Source organism: Ascaphus truei, chromosome 12 (genome assembly GCF_040206685.1).
Source record: "Ascaphus truei isolate aAscTru1 chromosome 12, aAscTru1.hap1, whole genome shotgun sequence".
Classification (NCBI taxonomy): domain Eukaryota; kingdom Metazoa; phylum Chordata; class Amphibia; order Anura; family Ascaphidae; genus Ascaphus; species Ascaphus truei.
Window position 1 is genome coordinate 42,588,501 of NC_134494.1, and position 24,704 is coordinate 42,613,204.

At 41.1% G+C, this 24,704-nt stretch overlaps 1 protein-coding gene across 5 annotated transcripts in view; it reads left to right on the top strand.

Moving 5' to 3' along the window:
• The window catches only part of LRRC4C (leucine rich repeat containing 4C), a 624,976-nt gene that overhangs the window by 490,232 nt on the left and 110,040 nt on the right, over positions 1-24,704 (top strand). For 3 of the 5 annotated variants that reach the window (XM_075567543.1, XM_075567544.1, XM_075567547.1), the window contains one exon: positions 5,144-5,209. The exons of 1 other annotated variant lie outside the window; for it this stretch is intronic. The gene's annotated coding sequence lies outside the window, so the exon portion shown is untranslated. Of the gene's footprint in view, positions 1-5,143; positions 5,210-21,921; positions 23,267-24,704 lie in introns of those variants that run through there. One more of the 5 variants, XM_075567546.1, reaches the window with a different exon arrangement.

Sequence of the window (24,704 nt, forward strand, 5' to 3'; positions counted from 1 at the left end):
GTCACTTTTTAAACTATACATCACTATGTGCGTTGTGCGCCCTGTTCTTTTGTTTTTTGTCTAGTTCCAGGGGTGTCGAGCCACCCCCAAGAAAGGCTGCAGACCCACATCTAGTGTTATCCTCACATTTAAGGTCAAAAATATTGTTCATGTTTACTGTGCACTGTTCACTGGTTGTGTTTTACTAGATATTAGCTGCGCACCATCACCTATTCTTTTTAGTATTTAATTCCAGTCTGGAGGAAGGCAGGGATATAAACGAGCCCACCTGTGTGTAGCAATGGTTTAAAAGGCAGGAAATTGAAGTGTTTGTCTCTTTCCCCTGGTCAGACCACATGAACGTGTCCTTGCTACATAGGGACACCAGTGTATGAAGACCACAGGTACGTGTCCTTGATACAGAGGGGCATCAACACATTCCGTCTGTACCTGTGAGTCCTTGATACAGAGGGTCACTGAAAAGCCTGGACTTTATGCTGCTGAACTCTTGCTTCAGGAACCTAGAAACGATGCTGGAGGCAGTCAAATTTGGATGCTGACTGGGCAGCCTTTGGGATAGCCAATGGGTGTTGTGGTAGGACTGCCTCACGGTGGGGTCAGTAAAAGGCCACACAATGGGTTAGGCTGTAAGCGTGAGTGGTTTATTCTCCACAAACACAACAACATTGGGCACACTGTCCCTTTAGGGATAAACACAAACCATAAAATCAAAACCTACTCCCCTTGGGAGGTTTACTAGACTGCACAGACCCTAGCTACCTGGCTGGCCAGCTAAAACAGTTACAGCCCCCAAAACATACAACCCAATGTCAGGGAACAATATTAAAGTCCGTATCTGAGTGTGCATTTTACACCCGCTCTCCATGATCTACACTGGCTTCCTGTGACCTTCCATAATCAGTATAAAATTGCCCTTTTGACGAATAATGCATTGCAGGGATTGGGCCCTGAATACTTGCGCCACCGCCCTATTCTCCAATCAGCTGGTATATATACTCTTGGTTCAAAAGGATCAGCCCGACTGTTCTCTTCAATGATTTACCATCCATACTGGGGAGGGTGAGCCTTTTCGAGTGTAGCCCCTGGGATCTGGAACTCCTTACCTCCAGATGTCTGGAATGCACTGAGTTTGGCTCCCTTTGGAACCCAGTGCAAGACTCACTTTTTCAACCTAGCTTTTCCCTAATTGTGTTCTGTACCTAGTCCCTGTTTCGCAGAGCAATACTACATGGGCATGATGAAGTAAGAGGTACAGCACCTTAACCCTATTAGTGCTAGATGAGCCCAAAAAGCTTTGTCGGCCCCTCTGGCAGTGAAAGGGTTAGATGTGATTTATTTTTGTGGTTTTATACATACAGAGATTTTATATTAGCAAAAATAAAGAGTACAAAATGATTGTACTCCGAAGGAAATTCACTTAATTGCACACCACTAGTTAAGATATAACCTTTATTGAATTACTTAAAACATATATTACCGAGTGTGTATATAACGATGTTAAAAAGAAATTAAATCGAATAACAAAAGCACCAGAGTCACCATATAAATAGAGATGGAAATTCTCCTACTAAATAATGATAATAGGGTAAAGGGGACTGATGGTGCAATCAGCCAGGGTAAAACCCCACAGGATCAACTTATAGCACAGATGGTAAATTGATAGTGTTGGCAGTAGGGATATTGGGGTGAAGATGAAATCATAGATTTTTAGATCACCACCAAATAATAATGGTATAATATGTGCTGCTCAAACCACACTATTTAATCATAAGTGATAAATGAAAAATGTATATTGTATGGGTGCAGCCACAATTAGCTATGGGATCCGCAGGAGAGCAAAAAGCCTCTGATGTAATGTATTAGCAGCACAAATGCATCAGGAGGCACACAGAGAGCCCATAATATTACTAAGTGGAGAGCAGATACACTACCCTCACTGCCTAAAAAACACTATAACAAATAGCCAAATGGCATGTGAAATCTACAAGATTGATCCCTTGACTGAGAGCACTGTATTAAAACAGCTCCAAGGAGGAGACTGAAAACAACATTGCGTGCCCAACGCACGTTTCCCACCGGCTATGGAGCTTCTCCAGGGACAATTTTGCAGGGGAGGGTGAGCGGAGCGTATTTATACCCTACTGTCTCTATAGAAATGCTATGGATGCGAACCTTTACCCTACTATCATTATTTAGTAGGAGGATTTCATTCTCTATTTATATGGTGACTCTGGTGCTTTTGTTAATCAATTTAATTTCTTTTTAACATCGTTATATACACACTCGGTAATATATGTTTTAAGTAATTCAATAAATTACTCTTAACTAGTGGTGTGCAATTAAGTGAATTTCCTTCGGCGTACAATCATTTAGTTCTCTTTATTTTTGCTGATTCACTTTTCAGTTCACAGTCTGCACCCACTTTATAATTATCGATTCGCATTTGCTATTCTACTCATTTATTATTTCAATTAGTATGATTCAGTGATCACTCCCTAATCCCCCCCTTTTTTTGTCAGAGATTTTATATCACTGATATTATCAATCTCTACAATGGCGAACAGGCTGACAGCACAAAAATAAATTGCCTTAAGTAAAAAAAGAAAAAGGGGCCATAATTGCACATTTCTGGGATATCAGTTAAATGTGTTTCTCTTTTTCAATACCACTCTTCTCATTTGGATGGGAAGTGAAGTGCAGAGTAATATGCTGAATTAAGTGAAGGGCTAAATGAAGCAATTAATTCCATTCTCTCCAAGACAATAAGGGGACCCGACAGAATACAGAGTAGCAGCAGACTGACCTCTTCTGGGATTCGAAAGTGATAAGACTGGGAGTTAGAGAGGATTCAATACTGTGTTCCCTGCTCCTTTGAAGTAATACCCAGGGACTCCGTGACACAAGATATCAGAAATATAGAGAGAGCTATTACCGCCTGTTAGTTATGCTTCTTAATCTCTTCAATGCCAGAAGAACCTAAAATGCTCTGTATTACACGGCATTGGCCTGCTCCAGTTTCGCAGTTTATTTTAGGGGTTTTGCAGAATTAATTATTTAGGCTCTGCCAGAGAGTATGCCTGGAAATGCAAACATGTATTAAGCAGATTAGATCACTACCATTCAGCGCTTCATTCATTTATCATGCCATACTTCAGTGATCCCAATAAACGGGAGATTTTCTTCCCGTTGGATACACTGGGCACTTTGTATGCAGACAGAGTTAACGGCAGATTAGATCAGGCAGTTTTATTGATGTAATATTAGTGAAAATAAATGACGATGAGAAATGCAAAAATAAATACGGCCCATTAACCTGTGTGAAGAAATTGCAGAAAACAGCCGTGATATAATAATGCCCTTCTACTGTAAGTCATTTCTTAAAGAGATTATTCACTAAAACAAAATGGGCCAAATTTACTAAGCGGTGCTAGTCCATAAGACCCCTTGTGGTGTCAGATGACACCTTACAGCCCATTCAAGTCAAAGAGCCATAAGGTGTCTTCTGGCATCTGTAGGAATTTTATGGTAAATGTGGCCCACAAATTCTGATTGCAAGATGTAGACCTTTCCATAGATTGGCTCACACTACATACTTGTACATTACTAAATATTAAATAGTTCTAGTGTATGAATATTAACACATATGGAATTAGAGAGGAACATGTGCAAATTCTTTACAGCTCTATAGTGCGTAAAACTCTTTATTTGTTTCCCGTACGGTACATGTCTCAAGCACATACTGTAGGCATCCGTTACAATGCATACTGTATATTCCATATATGTTATTGTACTGCTTGAAAATAAGTGTCCAGACATGTCCTTACCTGAAAAGCTATGAAACATATGTCACTGTATTATTTAAGTTATGTAACAAAAAATTAGCAGCCCTGTTCTCTCCTCCTGACTGTAAGGTTGTATGTGCTCTCCATGGTTCTGAACCAAAGAAGTGTTTGATCACTTGAAGCTTCGTCTTGCTCTTTTTCTTGTACAGGACAGTATGCTATGGTTGACAGTGTGATAAGCTCATCCTATCTCTAAATTACAATTTGATGCACAATTCTACAGCATCTGCTAAGATTACTCTTACTTTGAGATATGTCGTAAAAACAATTCTGTGCCACCCTTACTTTTTCCTTTTTCCCCCTCTTCATTATATTCTCTGTTTTAATTTACCTTGGTTAAATTGTCCGTAGTAAATATTGGATATACTGTATAATCAGTTCACCTAGTGAATCTGACAAATCATTTGACTTTTAGCCCATGCAATATTATTTTTCCAGCAATCTTTGATTGACATAAAGCCGTGTAATTTGTTCTACCTAATTATCTGATGTAGTTCTCTTGTGTTCAACCCTAGCCTTGAACCTAGTCTCTTCTGCACAAAATCAAACCAATGAGTCTTGAGCCTATTCCCCTGGGAATATTAACTCATAGGTCAATGAAATAAGGTTGACTGCATTTGATTGTAAAACTGAAGCCGTAAATGTAGCCATAAACTTCTTTCCCCATGACACTGAATTATTATTTTCACAGATGTACTTCGTTGTTTCCACTCATTCCACTGATCCCTTTCCACTCATTTTCCTACACAGCATGGAACTCTCAATGGTCCTAAAGACATTATCTGTCTTTAATGGTATAATTCAATTTCTTATTGAAGTACAACAAATACCCTTACAATGTTTACTACAAAGGTGCTATCACAGATTGTATTTTTTGTTTTCTGCGTGGTAGACGTGTCTTCACTGCAGTGTTTAAAAAGACTGACCATCATCGATTTCATAAAGGAGTTATTCCTGAGGCATATTGACCTTCACTGTAATATTAGTTTATTTATCAGGGGGAAACATATACTCATCAGCAACAGATGGGTTAATATATAATGCAAATAGAGGGGGTGGGAGTGGTAGCTCTTTATGAATTTCCTTGGCTTACCAAGGCAATGTAAAGGTGGTTTATGACAAAATATACCTTTTTGCACATCTATATAATATTGCTGAAAATGCAGTTGCTCAAGAAAAGAGGCTCAATAGTGTTTTGGGAAGAGGTCAGATATACCATGCTATTTCAGTTGTTTTTATTCAGAACAATATGGTACAAGACATGTTTTTTATTATAATCTCAGTTATTTACTTTTTCCCAGGGGCTGATACTCACCTCAGAATTCAGAACCTTACAGGATGTAGAAGATCTAAACGAACCCCTATAGGTAAGGTACAACACTTTCTTCGAAACATTCAGAGAAGACTTCAAGTGTTCTATGCCATTGTCTATGATATGATTGTGCGCTTAATTATTTCTTCTCAAGAACACACACATCTCTGGAGGGAGACAACGCAGCTTTATCCATTAAAATAAACACACCATTAAGTAATCGGTCTTTAACCTTAGGTAATCTATTGGGTGTCATTTGTTGGGGACCTTATCATGCACAGACGTGCAAGGTTGGCACAAACAGCAAAGCAACGTTTGTTACAAAATAGCTTGTGAGTACGAGCAAGGCTTTGTGTTAACATATTTATGGTATATGAATTATGGTGTCCAGTGGGAAGTAGAGATGGGCGAATCCACCCAAATCCGTTTCCCGGATTGTCGCTGATGTAACCCCCAAAATCCGTTTCGCCGTGTAAAATCCACAAATTTGAGCACTCTCAATCCACGTGGATTCATCAAAAACAGCCATTGGATACAACCCGTGGATGGATTTGTAAAATCCAATTTGAGTATCCAGCAATCCGTTGGCGTATTCTTTACAATTCCACAAACCCGTCCACGGTCGTGGAATCCGCGGAGTGTAGTGACAATAATAATAAAAAATCAGCAAGACGCAAATTGCCCTTTTTCAGATTGATCCGCTGAAATCCGCGGTACCAAAGGAACCGGTCAGTCCACTGTGGATCCGAATCCGCCAAAAAATGTTTTGCCCATCTTTAGTGGTAAAGTGCAGATCTTCAAAGTGGGGAATCTTATTAAAGAACCAGTTACTAGTTCATGAGTAAATCATGGCATCACAAAATAGTAACCTCATTGTGCCTGTAAATTCTGTGTAATGTTATTATAAAGTTATTATTATCATACACTGAATGTATTAGCAGTGACTTGTAATAAATGGGACAGTGCCATGATTCATACTGTATAAATATAATGAGGTGGGATTTTTGTGTTTGCAGTATTTGACAAACTAGCATTTTATTGGTACACATTATTTTAAACTTCATTTGATACTAAGATAGCAACTTAAGGGGACTACAATGATTTGCATTCTATGGACACTTATAAAATATTCATACTGCAGTATCCTGTAATGTGCTGTGAAGACATCTTCCCCTTGCATGGGATTTAACTCTTCCCAAGCAAGGGGAAGGCGGTGTTTCAGCATATTGAATGGGGTTCTATACAACCATTCAGTAGTTGAAGTGAGTTGGGTCGTGATTATTGTGGCCGTGCTCGCGCGCGACCGAGCCCGTGACGTCACGCGCGCAAAACATGAACTAGGCTGGAGGCGATCGGGAGGCGAGGCCGTGATGTCGCATGAGCGGTTCGCCCTCATTGGCTGACCCGCTCACGTGACGCGGCCGTTGCGCTGCAAGAACAAATCCAACTGCGCGCATACTATGTGAGCTTTCATTGCTCTACATTCATTTGTTCTGGCGTCGCATGGCATCGCGCGCATGCACGCCGTCACTGTTATCGCGGCCTTAGAAATGGGGAAACCAGGTTGGACAGTAGAGTAAATCAGACCCAGGGTCAATGGAAGTTAAAAAAGAGACAAGTCACAGCAATGATTGAATAATTCCCTTCTCATTATTCAGTGCCCTGTATCTCCCCTATGTCTCCCATATATTCTCCCTGTATCTCCCCTATATCTCCCATGTATTCCCCCTGTATCTCCCCTATATCTCCCATGTATTCCCCTGTATCTCCCCTATATCTCCCATGTATTCCCCTATATCTCCCATTTATTCCCTCTGTATCTCCCCTATGTCTCCCATGTATTCCCCCTGTATTCCTCCCCTATATCTCCCATGTATCCCCCTGTATCCCTCCTGTGTATCTCCCATGTATTCCCCTATATCTCCCATGTATTCCCCCTGTATCTCCACTATGTCTCCCATGTATTCCCCCTGTATTTCTCCCCTATATCTCCCATGTATCCCCCTGTATCCCTCCTGTGTATCTCCCCTGTATCTCCCATATATTCCCCCTGTATCTCCCCTATATCTCTCAAGTATTCCCCTGTATCTCCCCTATATCTCCCACGTATTCCCCCTGTATCTCCCCTACATCTCCCATGTATTCCCCCTGTATCTCCCCTACATCTCCCACGTATTCCCCCTGTATCTGCCCTATATCTCTCAAGTATTCCCCTTTATCTCCCCTATATCTCCCATGTATTTCACCTGTGTCCCTCTGTATCTCCCATATATCCCCCTGTATCCCTCCTGTGTATCTCCCCTATATCTCACATGTATCCCCCTGTATCTACCCTATGTCTCCCATGTATTCCGCTGTATCTCTCCTGTGTTTCTTCAATGTAAACCCCTGTATCTCCCATATATCTCCCATGTATCCCCCTGTATCTCCCCTATATCTCCCATGTATCCCCCTGTATCTCCCCTATATCTCCCATGTATCCCCGTGTCTCTCCGCTATGTCTCCCTTGTATCCCCCTGTATCCCTCCTGTTTATCCCCGGTGCTCACTGAATATTCACGTTTGCTCGGAAGTGGTTTCATTCCATCTTTACCTACATGATAAGATCGTTTCTCAGCCCTGTTCTTGGTGCACTTCAGTCAGACCATGTTTTGTGGATAACCAAACATCCATACATTATTTAAGTAATAATCCCCTCAGAACAGGGCATTACTGGCTAATAATGCCCTGACTGGAAGAGTTGAAGGCCGAGGATAATGCCCTGTTCTGAGGGGATTATTACTGTTATAGGCTAAATTTATGTTTTTTTAAATATTTATTTATTTACCTTTTTCCTAAAAAAGATAGACACTTGTAGTCATATTGATTTTTATCAGCAACAACATCTACATTCTTTTGCTTTTACTGCCCGTGTTTATTAAAATGAAATTGTATAATGTTGACGTTCATGCTGATAAAGATCAATATGACTACAAGTGTCTAACTTTTTTATGGAAAATGTAGAAAAAAAAGCCTACATTTAGCCGATAATAGTAATAATCCCCGAAGAATGCTCTGCCTCGGTTAGCTCGGCTTCGCCTCGGGCCTTCAACTCTTCCAGCCAGGGCATTATTGACCAGTAATGCTCTGTTTTTTGGGGATTATTACTTAAATATAAGTACATACAGTACATGTCTCCTTAGTAAATTGTGTTATTCCTAAATCTGGCCTGGCATGGGTTCTGAGAGGACAGATTGAGAAACACTGAATTAAGATTATTAAAGAAGTCAATAGCAGTTAATGCCGGATTGTGTGTATTGACCCTCAATGGACCTCAATGAATATCCCCCTATGTTTAGTTTTTGTGCCTTTTATGAAAGCCAAAAATGTTTTGCCATCAACTTTAGGAACTGAATTCAAATGTATATTCACGTTTTAAAGCTCGCACAATCAGAAAATCATGTTTAATGGGTCTCCTCTGTGTGACTGGTGCCCTTTTTACCCACATCTGACACCTACTGTATAAGGGTATTTAATTTATTTGTTAAAGTGAGACTTGTGAGGGGTTTGATGTTCTTTGGCTGCTCCTTTTTGCCTGATGTCACTATGTGATGTCACTGTGTGATGTCACAGTGTGTTGTCACTGTGTGATGTCGCTGTGGGATCGGTGAGCGCTTGTACAGCTGGAGACTCCCCCTCCCCACCTCCCCTTATCTTTATTGGCTCTCTGATAAGGACAGGTGGGATAAAGTGGAAGAAAACACTTGATTGACAAAAACTTCCCCAGTATGTATTTCTTTATAAAATGTGTTCCCAGGAAGTGATACAGTGAGAGTTCGCTCTCGTTTTCATGTATGTCCAGAGTTCTGACAATACATGGTTACATGAAATGAACAGAGGTTATACAGTCAATTCACAGACATTTCTTTCAGAGGCCCCTAAGAAATTAAACTGGCGGACTATGTGGGATTGGACCTTTAAACAATGTGCACTTTGCCGTGATACATAGACCCCTAGTATAGATGCTGTGAAGCTATCTTCTCCATGTTGGCGATGAGTTCAGCCCATTCAAATGTACAAGAGTATATTATGTTGCATTCTGGGGAAGATGCCTTCAAAGCATATTAAAAGACTCAATGTATTACTTGGAGAGCACCATATTAGAGCTCACTGTACAGCAATCTGCTCCTTCTGAAGTGAATGTGTTAATAATACACACCTTTATGATTGGTAGCTTTGCGTGTTTCTCTGCATCCTTCACTAAGACCCTGCATTAGCCATCTCTCTGACACTTCTATACACATCTCAATGTTACACCTCCCACAGTTATCATTATTGATACAGTACTTGACTGTTTGGGTTTGATTACTTCTTTCTCCCAAGCTTAGCTTTGCTGAATAAATCATCATAAGCAGATGCCGGCCTCTGCATACCAATATCCTCTCTTCACTGGATCAGATAAGCCTACACACGGTAATAAAATACACAACGTCAAGCACAAGACATGTTATAAGTGTGGGCTATGTATAATTATCCAAATGCTCTGAGTGCATCATGAGACAGGAGGCTGCACTGAGCTTTAGTAAAGGTGCAGTCCCACTTATCGACATAGACGAGAGCTGCAAAAAATGACAAACGTTCAGCCATGCCGCTTTACCGCTTTTACTTTGGTTAACCTCTTTAGTGACAGATGGTGCTCTGGAAGTGATTGTAATAAGGAGTTCTAGACAGAATAACAAATATAGATGTAGCGAATGTTTCTCCCATTAACGCGATGCGCTACGTCACAAAATGCCTTAAATGTTGCATGCGTCAAGAAAATGACAGGTGTTACTACGTTTCAATGGAGCTATATTAAACCTTGTGTCAAATGTCACGCCAACATTAGCGCAATGCATTGTGTTAACATGTACAAAACTCTGCTTCATCTAAAGCATTGAATACATAACACACGCTGCTTTTGTTAGGGGAGTGCTAAAGTCTCGGCCCGAGAAAAACACACAAAAGTCTACTTCTCTCCCCATCAATAATACCACAATCTCCTCAACACCTCAAGACCACTGTCTAGGGGTCGTCTTTGACTCTGATCTCTCCTTCGTTCCTCACATTCAGCCCCTTATGAAATCCTGCTGTCTCCACCTCCAAAATATCGTACACCCTTTTCTCACTCGTTGCAACTAAAATCCTAATCCACTCACTCATCATGTCCTGCTTCGATTACTGCAACCTTCTCAGCTCCTTGTTTGCACCCTAACCCTTACATGTCAGCCCTCATCCACAAATACATACCTCACATTCAGCCCCTACGTTCTGCCCAGGACATCCGCCTCTCCTCCTTGCCTTACTACCTCCTCTCACTCCCACCTGCAAGACTTCTCCCGTGCTGCCCCCTCTCCCTGGAATCAGACTCTTCCCCAGCTTTCAGATGTTTAAAAACTCCCTGAAAACTCACCTTTTCAAGAGAGCCTACTCGCCATATCTCTTACAGCCAACACTCCTACCCCTACAACCGCATTGGGACCAGCTGTGTGATCAATCTCTAACCTATGTGACTTTCATCCTCCCCTTCTCTCCTTAATGGAATCAGCTGTCAGACTGGGCCTTATTCCCAACTGAGCCACACCTTCTCCTACAATGAGCAGCCACTTCACCACCTTGTTTCAACATTATCCCTTATTCCCTCTAGAGTGTAAGCTCTCAGGACTAGAGCAGTCATTACCTTCTGTAACTATACAGTGGAGGTGATTTGGTGCTCAAGCATGGAATCCTATTGCAAAGTATTGTGAAAGGAACACTTCTGGGACATAAGATATTCAACCTAATAAAGAGCTCCAGATGCCCTGAAGGCAGGGGTAAATGCACAAAAACACCCCCCCTAACCTCATTGGGCTGGCCCCAGGTAAGTACTCACGAATGTGTCACCAGTGGTCCCTCTCAATCTGCGTGCTGTTGCCAGTGGGGAGAAGTCCAATGCAATATGGGTTGGTGCAACGCACAGCAAAAGAAGGGGGTGATGGCAGGTCTGGCAAAAAAGTTTCTTTATTGTGTGGACATAAAAACAGAAGGCTGCAACCTTCTACGCGTTTCGTGCAGACAAATTGCACTTTATCAAGAAGTGTATTAACATAGAGTACAGCAGGTATATATAGGGGTGGGGGGTGGGGGGGGGAGGAGAACAGTCTGCCGATTTGGCGCCAAACTCGCTAATTAGAAACTTCATGCTACTTACACCAATAGTATATAGCTGTGAGGGCATGTGGGAATGGTTAATTACCTGTTGGCACTCGCAGGAGAGCCGCCTTCAAACACCGTGCTCGGTGACACGCACCACACTGCAATGGAGGGCCAAATCTCGCGAGATGCGCCTCAGGCAAGCCACGTTCTTAACGCGCATGCGCAGAGCAAAAAATCTTAAAAATCAATCCTGAGTCACACGAGCAGTGCCCATGGTATTATAAGTGCTCGCGCATGCGTCCCTATGTCCATTGGTGACTGAAAAAATATATAATATGTGCCCCACCACACAATAAGGATTTTGATGGAGATGCCTGTACTACGAAGTGACACTCACATAACCAATCCCTAGTGCGGTGGGGTGGAAAAGGGAAGGGGGGGGGAAAGAGGGGGAGAGAAGGAGAGAAACGAATGGTGGTGAGGGGAGGAAGGGGGAGGGGGGGGGGTATTGGAAAAGGGAGGGGGGAATGGGGGGGGGAAAGGAAAGGGAAGGGGGAGGGGGGGGGAAAGGATAGGGATAAGAGGAAGGGAAAAGAAATGAAAGAAGAAAGAAGAAGAAAAGAGAAGGAGAGAAAGAGAAGGACAAGAAATGAATGGAGGGGAGGGATGGGAAAACTAGATGTACTAAAAAATATTCATAATTCACGTTGGGGGCCAATTTAGGCAGACTGTACACCACATATATGAACCTACATGGATTGTGAATTTAAAAACAAAAAATAATTATGTGATCAAACATAAGACAACATATTTAATGAAATTCTAACTTATACCTATATTAAAAACATATAAGCAGCCTTCCTGAAGAACAGAGGATACCTGCTAAATTTGAGCTATATGTATTTTTTCAGTTTTTACAGTTTTATCAAACCGTGAAGGGAAAGAAGTTACACACAATGATACCTATTCAGTTATCCAATAAATGGGAATGTTGTTTGACTTATATTGCTAATGTTTACAACCATAATAATTTTTGCAACCATAATCATTACATACAATCTTTGAACATTATAGAATGATCAGTCAAAAACAAAGATACAAAGATACAAAGTTGTTTCGGTTAGTGTACACAATGTAATACATCAATAACCTTAGAGCGGTGAGACTATGCATACTACATAAAAGTCTAGAGCAATCCGACCATGGATTATTTTAGAAAATGATTGATGCTCCATTCAATGTTAATTCCATCTGGATAACGGGTTTTTAGCATGAAGATCCAGAATGATTCCCTACAATCTAACCATTGTGTTAAGTTGCCACCCCTCATTTTGGGTAAAATTCTCTCAATTCCCATAAATGAGAAGCTTTCGGGACCGCCCTTGGCACATTCTATGAAATGTTTGGAGACCGGGTGCGCCAAGTCTCCTCTCTTGATAAGTCTAAAATGCTCTTGCATTCTAATTTTGAGGGACCTTGTTGTCCTTCCGACATTACGTCATCACGTAGTGTGCTCCTTTACGGCCGGGGAGCACATGCAGTGAATTCAAGGCCAACTCTGATACCAAATTACTTTGGAGGATTTCGAGTGAACCGGAGGGACAGCGCTGTTTGAGTGACCATATCCAGCTAATTCTGGACTCCCTGCTGCAGTTTGGACATGCCTGGTGGTGATTATATATCACAAATTGCTTTATATTCATTTTAACCCTGTTAGTGTTTTTAATCCCTCCATCCACCCTTCCCCAACATTAAATGTTACAGTGTTACACTATGGGGCGTGCACTCTCTGTTTTGTTTTTTCTATAGATTCTGCTGTGGAGCTGGTTACTCCATGTGAGAGCTGCCGCGGACCCCTGGGATCTGTACATTTGTTCTGTTGCTATTTGTCAGGACTCTACACAGGTTTGGGACATTGGACTTTTTATATTTCATATGTTATCTTGTGTTATCCACATGATTGGTCTAGTATAATGCTGCTTGCTGTACACTATTAATTGTTTTATTATTTTTAGTTTAACTATTCACATTTATTGTCATATATTGGTACACTAATATTCACCTTTTGGCGCTACTTTTTTCTTTTTTATATATATATTTTTGTACAGACTTTCGCTGACTGGGGAAATATGTATAAGTGTAAATATGTACTCCTGTAAACCGACGGAACTAAAAATCTGCCTTTCCATCCCACAGAAATCCCCGGACAGAGGATCGCCGCGTTCTCAAACGTAACATATTTTCTCTCTTGCTTTTTATTTGTTTATTTATTTATTTTGCTTTCAAAATTCCTCAATGGCCGGCAAAAAATAAATAAAATTCAAATGTTAAATGACCTTTCAAAGGGATTTGTCACTGTCTTTGAACCGGGTGAAACCGTCTTCAAATTCCAGTGTCAAATTTCCGTGTAACAGTAGGCCATATTTACTAAATGGTGCTATTCCAGCACTGGAAGACATGTTACTCTCTATTCAAGTGAACGTGCCATAAACAATACCCCCCCTGCTCCACAATACATATACACACACACAGACAATAACCCCTGCCCTGCTTCACAATACATGTACACACACACACAGACAATACCCCTTACCCTGCAATATACACACACCACCTCCACAGTAACCCCCCTGCATCAGATAAGACTCCCTGCCCCACTATAGTCCCACACTTTTAGTTAATTGGTTAACTGAGGCTACTTGAAGGTTTCATACAGGATAATATTCAGGAATACCTCATGGAAAACAAGATTATTAGTAATAGTCAGCATGGATTTATGAAGAATAGGTCGTGCCAAACTAACCTTATTCGCATTTTTGGGGGAGTTAAGGAATGTAGACCAGGGTAATGCAGTTGATGTGATCTACTTAGATTTTGCAAAGGCTTTTAATACTGTTCCACAAAAGAGGTTTGTGTACAAAATAGAGCAAAATAGTTGAACCTGGATTGAAAACTGGTTGAAGGATAGAAAACAGAGGGTTGTCATAAATGGAACTTTTTCAGGTTGCGCTAAAGTTGTGAGTGGAGTACCTCAGGGATCGCTTCTGGGAACCTTACTTCTTAACTTGTTTATAATTGACCTTGAGGTTTGCATAGAGAGCAAAGTCTCCATCTTTGCTGATGACACTAAGGGGCCTATTCTATAAGCCTTCATAAAAAAAATTGCTGGGTGGTAACACCGCCATTTTTTGGAGCGTTGCTATCACGGTAATCAGAAAGCCTCAATTACGTGTGATAGCAAAATTCCCAAAGCGGGCGAGTAGCTGGTGACCTGATGATCGCCTCTCTCAAAAGGGCTCACCCAGCGATTTATTTCAGCTGCAGAGAGAGCTGCACCGAGAGAGCCGCCTCTCCCGGCACATATCTCACCAGCGATCGCAGGCTTTTAATAAAACATTTAATACTAGTGTACGTGAGCAAGGGGTCTCCGGAGCAGAATCACAGTGATTTCAGGTCTGGGGAGCCCCTGCTTCCTGAGATACAGGCCCTGTTATGGGGTGCCGGGATGTCCTATGCATTTAATTGTCTCACGTCACATGACCGTGGGAATAAAATGCATTGGAGATACCGGCACCCAATAACGGTGCCTGTATCTCGGGAAGCAGGGGGTCCCCAGACCTCAAATCTACGCGGTTCTGCTCTGGAGACCCCCTGCTCATCTAAACTAGTATTAAAAAAAATATTAAAACAGCTTCATTTCCTTAGCGGCTAGCTGGTTTATTGTGGGTGTGGGTGAAAGTGGTATTTGGCCATTGGTGGGTGTTTAGGCCTTGCGGGGGGGGTTGCTGGTGGAGTTAATCCCATTCATTACCTTAGTGGTTAATACCACTACCTCCCACTACCACAGCCTAAACATCCATCTTTGGGACTACTACCCCCTTCACCCACCACCACTACCCACAATAAACATGGCATGGGTAGTTAACCCCTTCATTGCCTTAACGGTCAGCCGCTAAGGTAATGAAGTTGCCTTTAAATGCATTTTTATTGCATGGGATTCATGCCGGGGGTCTCCGGTGCTGATATTAATGGGTATCAGCTCCGGAGACTCCCAGCATCAATCCGATGCAGGAAAATGCATTTTGTTTTCTAAGTCCTCTTTCGCCGCCTTCTCAGCAGGTTCTCCCCAGCTTCACGCCAACTTTTCCTGGCGTGAGGATTTTGGGAGAAACTCGCCATTCTAAAGCTGCGATTAGCCTCAATAAACTAATAGAGGCTACTAGAATGGCACGACTTTCAAAACCTGCCAAAAAGGGGCTTATCGCCGCTCACCCAGCGATGTGTTTTGGACGGTTGAAAAAGTTGCCGATTTATGCCTTTTTTCGCCCCACTTATCGAGGCTTACTGAATAGCAGTAGATATTTTGGCCAAAAAGGCCTCGATAAGTGGCTTATCGAGGCTTATAGAATAGGCCCCTAAATTGTGTAAGGTACAGTAGTAGAATCAGAGCAGAACTAAAGCCAAGACTTATATAGCGTCACGTTGTTGGAAGATAATGCAACATTATCCTACATTACAATACTAGGATGTTCACCCTGTTCTAATAAGAAGCAGTATGGCTGTTGTTTTTGCATATAATTAGCTGTGTGGATATGGTGTTAACTCAGGTATCTTAGGGGTAGATTCACAGATCACAGTTAAATATTGTATAGTGATGTTACCCCCATTTAACATACCGTTGCATTATGCTGCCTTCGCGTTAACCAGATAAATATCAAATCGCTAACTTTTAACAGATGTCTGCATTACTCGTATGCAAATAATATGCTAATGAGCTGTTAACCTAACATCGCAGATCCACAAAGCTCCGTTCATGTTAGCGCATCGAAATTACATTGCGGTAATTCATTCGCTCCAAAACCTGCCGTTACTCACATCAAGACCGTGATTATCACCGCGGTATTTCTGGGAATAGTCTACATGGAAAAAGGGCAGCTCTAAAGTGGTAACCGCATGATTGTACTGAGTATAGGACTTAACCCTTTCATGACAAGTGTCATAGAAATATATATACAGTATTAGCGATCATATGATATCTGAAACACATATAGAGATGCATCTGATAATGTGTCATGTTGTACATGTAATAAATTATATTCTGGTTTTCAGTGATTAAATTGAATATAGGATATGTTTGTCTGACCTAATCTGGCATTTAATTTTGTCTGTATTAAGTATGGGTGTACAATAATGTATATTCATATTATAATAATAATTACCAGGAGACAGAAGTTGGGAACAAGACTCTTATTCCCACACAGTTATTTCCCTGCATGGGAGCAATAAAGGAAGAAAAAAATGTACAGGTCAAATAACAAGAACAATACTTACAGAAAATCTCCTCCTCTTTATTGTAGCAGAACTGCCCGGCTCGCTCGGCCCCATGGGTAATGTGTGTGTAAGGAGGAAGCGAAGGAGAAGCAGGGCACTTTGGATTTGAATAAAGTATATTTATTGAGCCACTAAGCCATTTACTCTTGAGAAAGGCCGACTGAGGCTGAAATGTCGATCTACTGGCTCAATAAATATACTTTATTCAAATCCAAAGTGCCCTGCTTCTCCTTCCCTTCCTCCATATTGACTGGGATTATGGCACAGGTTTTTCCTGGACCAGGAGCACCGGTAGTTGTATCCCCCCTTTTTTTCCATTATTATTCTGTGTGGTGTGCAGCATCCCATCATTCCATTATAAAGTGTGTGTAACACACGTGCGTTAATTGGGACGGATGTTATAGTTTTCCCAATGCGCATGCGCAGTGTATTGTGTAACGTGTCCCCGCACAACAAAAATACCCGTTAATACAGCGAACGTAACGATGCTAGTTTGCCGAACGGATGTTGTTTTTGCATATCATTAGCTTTGTGAGTACCCGTAAACTGTGGAAAACTAACAGATGGTACCTATTTAGGCAACGTCTTTTTAGTTACCCAGATTTAACAGAGCTCTGTGGATCTCCCCCTTTTTGTTAATTCCTGTATCAGTTAACATTGTGTTATGTTCCCTGATTTAACTGAGTGTATCCAAGCCTTTTTCTGGAATCGTAATCTTGGCTTTACTGAACCGTAGCTCAGCTACATGCCATCCATTGCATGGTAACATCCAGTACAAAAGCCTGGTCGCTCTGTACATTTCCACTTGTAGCAACTTTTAATGCTGAAGAAATTTCATAGGGGCTAAAACAATAAACTAGAAAAAACGTTCTTGCTGTGTTTTAAAATAATCCTGCTTCTATCCATGGTCCTGAAAGTCAATAAATATGGTGGCTTCTCACAATGCATCGCTGTTTGGAACATTCTCGGAGTTATAAATGTGACAGCGATAACCGCCTTGGCAGAATGGTCAATATATGAATCCATTACAACCTTCTGGGAGGATAATTAGTTACTTTGTGGTGAGTACAAATATTGTACACAGCGGGTTATCCACCATTTCAATTCAGAAAGGAAGTCACAATGATACTTTCCTCAATAATACAGCAGATAATTTAAGTTTATCATGAAGTAATTGACAGGAGATTGCAAATTGAATAATATTGTTTAATTTAGAGACTGGCCTCTAGTAAGATTAATTGCCATTGTAATGATTGTGGTTTGTAGTTATCAAGCTCCCAAACTGTGCACATTGTCTTCAGAATGTGGAATCTGCAAGCCCTAACTCAATGTATTATGATACTTTGTGTCTACTTATGCTGCTCAAGCTTAATTGTGCCTGCAAAAAATACAGGGAATGCTTATATGAAGCAATACAAGTGGTTAGGATCGGAGATAGTTAATGAGCACAAGATAATAGGATCTATTAGTTTCCACCTTTCTTCGCCTCTATCATCGTTTATACAGTTCAATGAAAATGATAGTGTTTTAAGAATGTACATTTTATAAACTGATTTAGATGCTAATAAACATGATGGCCTCATGTAGTGATACAATATTATGCAAACCCTTCTGGGAGCAAATATTAGGTCAGGACATAACCAGTTATTAATACTGAAATCCTTGAACTTTGATGTACTGTCATTGAGACCCATGTTCAAACTGCCCAGTTGACCTCAGTTGTTTTGGAAGTGTCCCTATTGTCAAATGATATTTGGATGTATACAATGTTGCATTGGCTGGTAATGTCTCTATTGTTGTGTGTACATTTTCACATGATGAAGGAACAAGTGGTTAAACTACTGTATACAGGAACACATGTTCTTACTGTTAAAGCCAGAGAAATCAGCAGATCTACCAAACATAACATAATGAAAAGTTAGTTCAGCAAAGACACATCTGGGGAAGCTTCATCAAGAGGCCTGTAAGGGTTAGCGCTCTTTATCCTGCATTAACTCCCATTGAATGAGTAAACGTCGGATTGAGCGCCCATAACAGTACTGCCCCATACAGAGAATAATGATTTTCTGTATTCTAGGTGGCCCCATAAGAACCTGTAGGTAGAGATGGGTGATCCGCCCAAATCCATTCCCTGGATTTTCTTGCATTTCCCCCCCCTCCAAAATCAGTTTCTCTGTGGAAAATCCCAAAACTGATTTGGGCGGGTTCATCAAAAACCGCCATTGAATACAATCTGTGAATGGATTTGTGGAATCCAATCTGAGGATTCAGGAACTCACTGGCAGATTCTTAAAAATCTGTCTACCGATTGCTGAACCTGTGGATTGGATTATACAAATCCGTCTATGATCGGCAGAATCCGGTGAGTGTATTGGTAATAATAAAAAATCCAAAAAAGTGTATCGCCCATTTTGACATTATACTGCTGAAATCGGTGGACCTAAAGAACCGGCCGACCCGCTGTGGATCCAAATCCCCCCCCAAAAAATTCACCCATATATACCTGTAGGGTCCAACATTTTGATGAGATAGGAGGGGATTAAATAAATAGAGCCTTCCATTACCTGTAATAAATAGATAGCGGTTTTGTATTTGCACTCAGTAATGAAATGATGATGGATTCGCTCGTACAAGGTACTACTCCTGTTCTACACTGGTGACACACTTTATTCGAGCTCGGCTAGTCCCACGAATTCGGGTATACCCGGGTGTATTGAGGTTTGTGACTGTTTTCTGCCCGAGTGCATTGAGGTATTTTCCAGGCAGGGATTGAAGCATTTTATTCCCGCTGGCTGCAATACTGCACAGTATATATATATATATATATATACTGCATTACAATTCATGAATTTATGCCATCTGGTAGACACGCGAAGCATTGCAGCCTATTAAATCCTAATCATTATCATTTAACAGATCAGCCGCCCGTCAGCCAGGCATGAACCCAGGCTGGGAAGGCAAACGCAACGGGGCTTGTCAGAGGTGAGGAGCGGCGCATTCCAGGTATCTGCCAGGTACATACTGGGTATTTGCTCGAATAAAGTGTGTCGGTGCAGTATCTCAAACCTGCATAACCACTACTATTTATGTACAAATCTGCTGTCACACATCTTTTCCCAAGAGCCTGGGGATTCATTGGCAGACATTTGAGGCATAAATATTGTATAAGCCTTTCTGAAACAAGGTCACAAGATGTTTGCCCCAAAATTTAATGGGTCTCGTAATTTCTTGAAATCTTGCACAGTGCCACTACTTTTTAATAGTCTAGTACATTTGTCTGGAGCCATTTTGCCGTGACCAAATCATCGCCGGCGTTTGGTCGTCACTCATCTCAGCACAGGGACATCTCTTCACAGGCCACTTCACTGCCAAGCCCCTAACCTTACCCTAAATAAACTTAATCTTAATAAACTTAATCTTAATCCCTAATAGTAATGCTACCTCAAACCCTAAAACCTTAACCTCTTGCCCTTATCCTAAACCCCTTACCATAATCCTTTACCCTAACACTTTAACCATTTACCTTAATCACTTACACTAAAAACCTAAACCCTTACCCTAAAACCCCTATCCATAAGCACTAGAACCCCTTAAATGTTCTTACCTTGGCGAAACAGCCGGCGGCTGAGTGTCCAGCAGCGGACTGGCTGTGGCAAAGGGTCCTTCTGTGACCAAGTGCCAGTGGAGACTTGGTCATGGCAAAATGTCCAATTCTGACTTTTTAAGGCACATAGCGGCACATGTATCACACCCATTACAGACCATTGAGGCCAATGGGAATTATTGACAGAATGGCTGCAGTAACTCATGCACCACTTGCTAATTGTACCTCTTAGAGACCATTGTATACAGTAATCTATTACTCACTACAGACACTTTTTTGGGGCTGATAGGATGGTAAAGTTTCATCTAGAGGTGCAACAGAGGTACAGTACAGCTGTAGCTGATAAACCATTCACTCACTTTACATTGTAACATACTCACCTGTACAGTATGACCTGATATCTAATACTCTGTGTTTTCTTTATTACCAATGGCCGTCTTTATGCAAGTTAGTTTTTAGTTCTGGTCCTGTGTATCATCAACCCTGCTTCTAAACTCAATCAAAAAGCAGTAATATATAAGATATCCCCAAATTAGAGACAGTTCCTGTCATGACTAGCCCTCACTTTGATAAAGGTTGCGTGGATAAAGTCGGATTATGGCATAAATCCGTTGGTGTCTTCCTCTTCTTGCCTTCCTCCTCTACATTCTGCCCTATTGGAATGAGCAGGAAGGTCCTTTGTGATTTGGTCACCAGCTAATTTTTCATTTCTGGTTCTGTATTAGGAGTGCCAGGGGAACCTTCTCAATATAGCTTGAGTTGTGACCATAATGGGAGGTTACTTACAAATTCAGGAAAGTCCCTTTAAGTATTGGCTGGTGACGCAACAATGGTTGTCCAGCAAGTGATTAAAGATTTTACCTTCTACACTGTTATAACAACCTGCTCTTCACTGATGATTTTCTATGCCACGTGTCATTTAGTCTCTATTCTCTGGTTTCATGATTTATTCAGTAATACCGTCATCTTATTTATATTGTAACACCTCGTTTATTCCTTAAGCTAATCAAGTTACATACAGTAGAGTATAGACTGCCCTGTATTCTTGTGAGGGAGTTTAAGTATTAAAATAGTTATAAAAACCAAGAGATCAAATACTAAGGCTGATAAATAAAGAACATGTGTGTATATCTTTATTTGTATAGCGCCATCCACTTACATAGCGCGTCACAGCAATAATAGCAGCATAATAGGAACAAGCACTACAAACAAAAATCAACATGAGGGAACCAAGTCACTACTCCCTGGCCTGAAGAGTTTACAATCTAATCTTACCCAATGGGCATATATTACCTGTTAATAAGAATCCAGCCCCTGAGAAATGTTGTTTCATTACAGTCTTTCCCATTTCATACACATCTCTATACAATACTTTCATTGCATTGAATGTTTGGCGTCCCTTAATGTCTTGGTTATTCACTATCCTAAAATGTCAGGTAGGGGGCAGCAGTGCCCCACCAGTTGGCTTCAATCCCCTTTTTCACAGGCATCAACTGTTAATGCAATTGACCAATCAGTGCTAGGATGATGGGAGGTAATTGAGTAATTGTATTTTATTCATCACTAGCAGAGAAAAGGAGAAAAAAATAGTGGGAGTGGGTGGGGAAGAGGGAAAGGAAGAAGGAAAAGCAGACAGAAAAGAGTGAAGGAAGGGGGACGAAGGGGAAAGGGAGGGGAAGATGAGGGAGGTACAGCTTAGTAGATGTGAAATCTGAAATTGCATTAAGGAGTTATTGCAGGAGCTGCATTCAGCTAGCTGGGGATCAGGGGGTGGAACTGGTGGCAAGGAGGCGCTGCTGAATGGATTGTGCATTTATTTGCTGGAACTAGGAACTGGAAGCATCTGATTTCTGGATATGCTGCTGGAAACTAAATAGTCAGATTTCTTTTTATCTGGGGGGGGGGGCTTTGCTATGCAGAGTACAAGAACAGAGCTCAAGTCATTGTCTGCTGAAGGAGAAAAGAATCAATTGGTAGACACGTCCTGAGAAGAAAGGGAAAAAAAGGGTAGATTTAGGGAAAGGTTAAATGCCATTAGTGACAAGGAGACAAACGCATAATAAAGGGAAGAAAATGTGTATTTGATGTGATTGGGAGACAGGTGGGAAGGAACAAGACATAGAATGGCATTCTTCTGACCACTTCTTGCATTAAGGAGCCAAGATAATAAAGGACTCTTGTCTGGAAATCTCTCTTTTTCTCCTTAAATGGAGGAGTTTGGACTCGTTAGCAAGGATGATATGAAAAGCACCAATCCACTAGGTGATCTCAAAGAAAAATGATGGATTTATTGCAAGAAGCATCTCTATAGCAGCCCACCCATTGAATGTGATATCATGATGAAATTGCAGAGGCAACTGAGCAGGCGGATAACCATCCAAGACTGGAGTTTGGCCGTCCGGATTTCTGGACCAAAGAAATAGAAGAAGAAAACAAAACCCCCACGCAGAGCTGCACCGAGCTGTGATTTGAAATGTAATCAGATCTTTGGAGAGCGGAAGTTTCTTTCTGGGATTCTCTTCAAGCGGGGAAAGGGTAGAAGCTGAGTTATGATGCACAAAAAAACTGGGGGATAACATGGGGATTGGTGTCTTAATATGGACCAGGGATGGATTGGATTGCTAGGAAGAAGGAAGAAAAAGAAGCGGGAGTGGAATGAGGACCCACTCTTCTTTGCCCCATAATGACACATGACATGAAATGAACAGGGCGAGAGCGTGGGAGCAGGATGGAGTTTGTACTGGAGATCAGCACCATGGCCAGTAAAAGTTTGAAGAGGGGAGAAGCTGCCTCCGTGTTCCTGGATCTATTCTAGCACCCTCCCCCTTACTGTGCAAATCAGTGTGAAATTAGCCTCAAGTTGCAGGCACAGAGTTTGAATGGACACGTTGGGCTGGATTGATCCTGGGCTGAGGGAAACCGATGGCAAATTGCAGCTGGATTTTGTCCTGTGTGTGTGAGTCACGGATTCTTCTCTAAACAGCCGGGTTTCCATCTGGATTTTCTGCCATTATCCTGAGATACAGTGAGTGCCTTTCTCCTTCCCCTCCAGCCTTACTAGATCTGTTATTTCCCAACATTGCACTTTTTTTAGCAACTGCAGCAGCTCTAAGGGGAAAGCATTTACAGAGGGAGGTTTTCGTTTCTTAGAAAGCTTGAAAAACCTTAATAGTAAGATTGTGGATCCTCATATCTGCGCAGGTTACATGTTGCATTTAAGGGTTAACATCTTACAGTACGTGCTGGCGAAGAGAAGAACCCTTTATCACTAATATAGATGGTTATAGAATGATATCTGTATCTATCATTGTATATCTGCATGCTGCAGACTAGCATGATGTTAGTATACAGTATGTTTCCAGGGCAGACCAAATAGTGGCGCCTCTCTTACATGCCTTGGATATGGGGACAGTCTGTATTCTTCATGTGAACACATCTCACATTCCCCCACACACCTATACTATCAATTGCTTGCTGAGTCTCACATAAATGTGTGTGTTTTTTTTTAATCCAATGTGGTACCGTAGCTACAGACATCTTCCTAACCTCTGGAGTAATCTCTCCTGGTTTTGCTATAAATCCTAGGAATCTCCCATAGGACCTCGTTGTAGCTACTTCGATTTCTAGTTGATAAACAAGCTAGTTTTTTTTCTGACAGCGAAAATCTTTCTTGTACAGGTGCTGACTGATGTGTTTTTAGTTGTGCATGGAAATCTGGAGCATAGAAATCGTATTCTAAAATACAGTGTGTTTTTCAATGCCTATGCTATCTGGTTTTGCAGGGCATGCATTAAGAGAGCAGGTGCCAGTGATATGTCCTGTTGGCATTAGGGAGAACAAGCAGACCATGCAAGTACATTTATTTGGCAAATTGGCACCCACCCTAAAAGAGCAAGGTATTTCTTTACCTTACCTAAATTTGTGTTGGAACGAGAAAGACATATATATATATATATATATATATATATATATATATATATATATATATATATATATATATATACATATATACATATATACATATATACATATATACATATATACATACATACATACATACATACATATATACATATATATATATATATATATATATATATATATATATATCTCTTGCATGATGACTTCATGGTGATGGTGAGACTGTTCCCAGTCTGTGGCTGTGCTATTGGTGTCATAGTTTCAGGGCTTGGACTATAGAACATGTTAAAAGACTTCTGTATTAGCAGATTCCCTTATAAATTAAATTAATTTGTGTATGGTAAAACAGACATGAAAACCCTGCTTCAAAATAAATTGGTCCATTTGGTGGAAATCATTAAATTATTGTTGTTGAAGTGTATTGAGTGATTTCAGACCGAGCCTTCATGTGGTAATTACTGCAGTGACCAAAAAAATCTGTCTTGTGAAACTCTCTGGGGTCATGCCCATACATTAACATAAATGTTGTCTGTTTTAAAAGA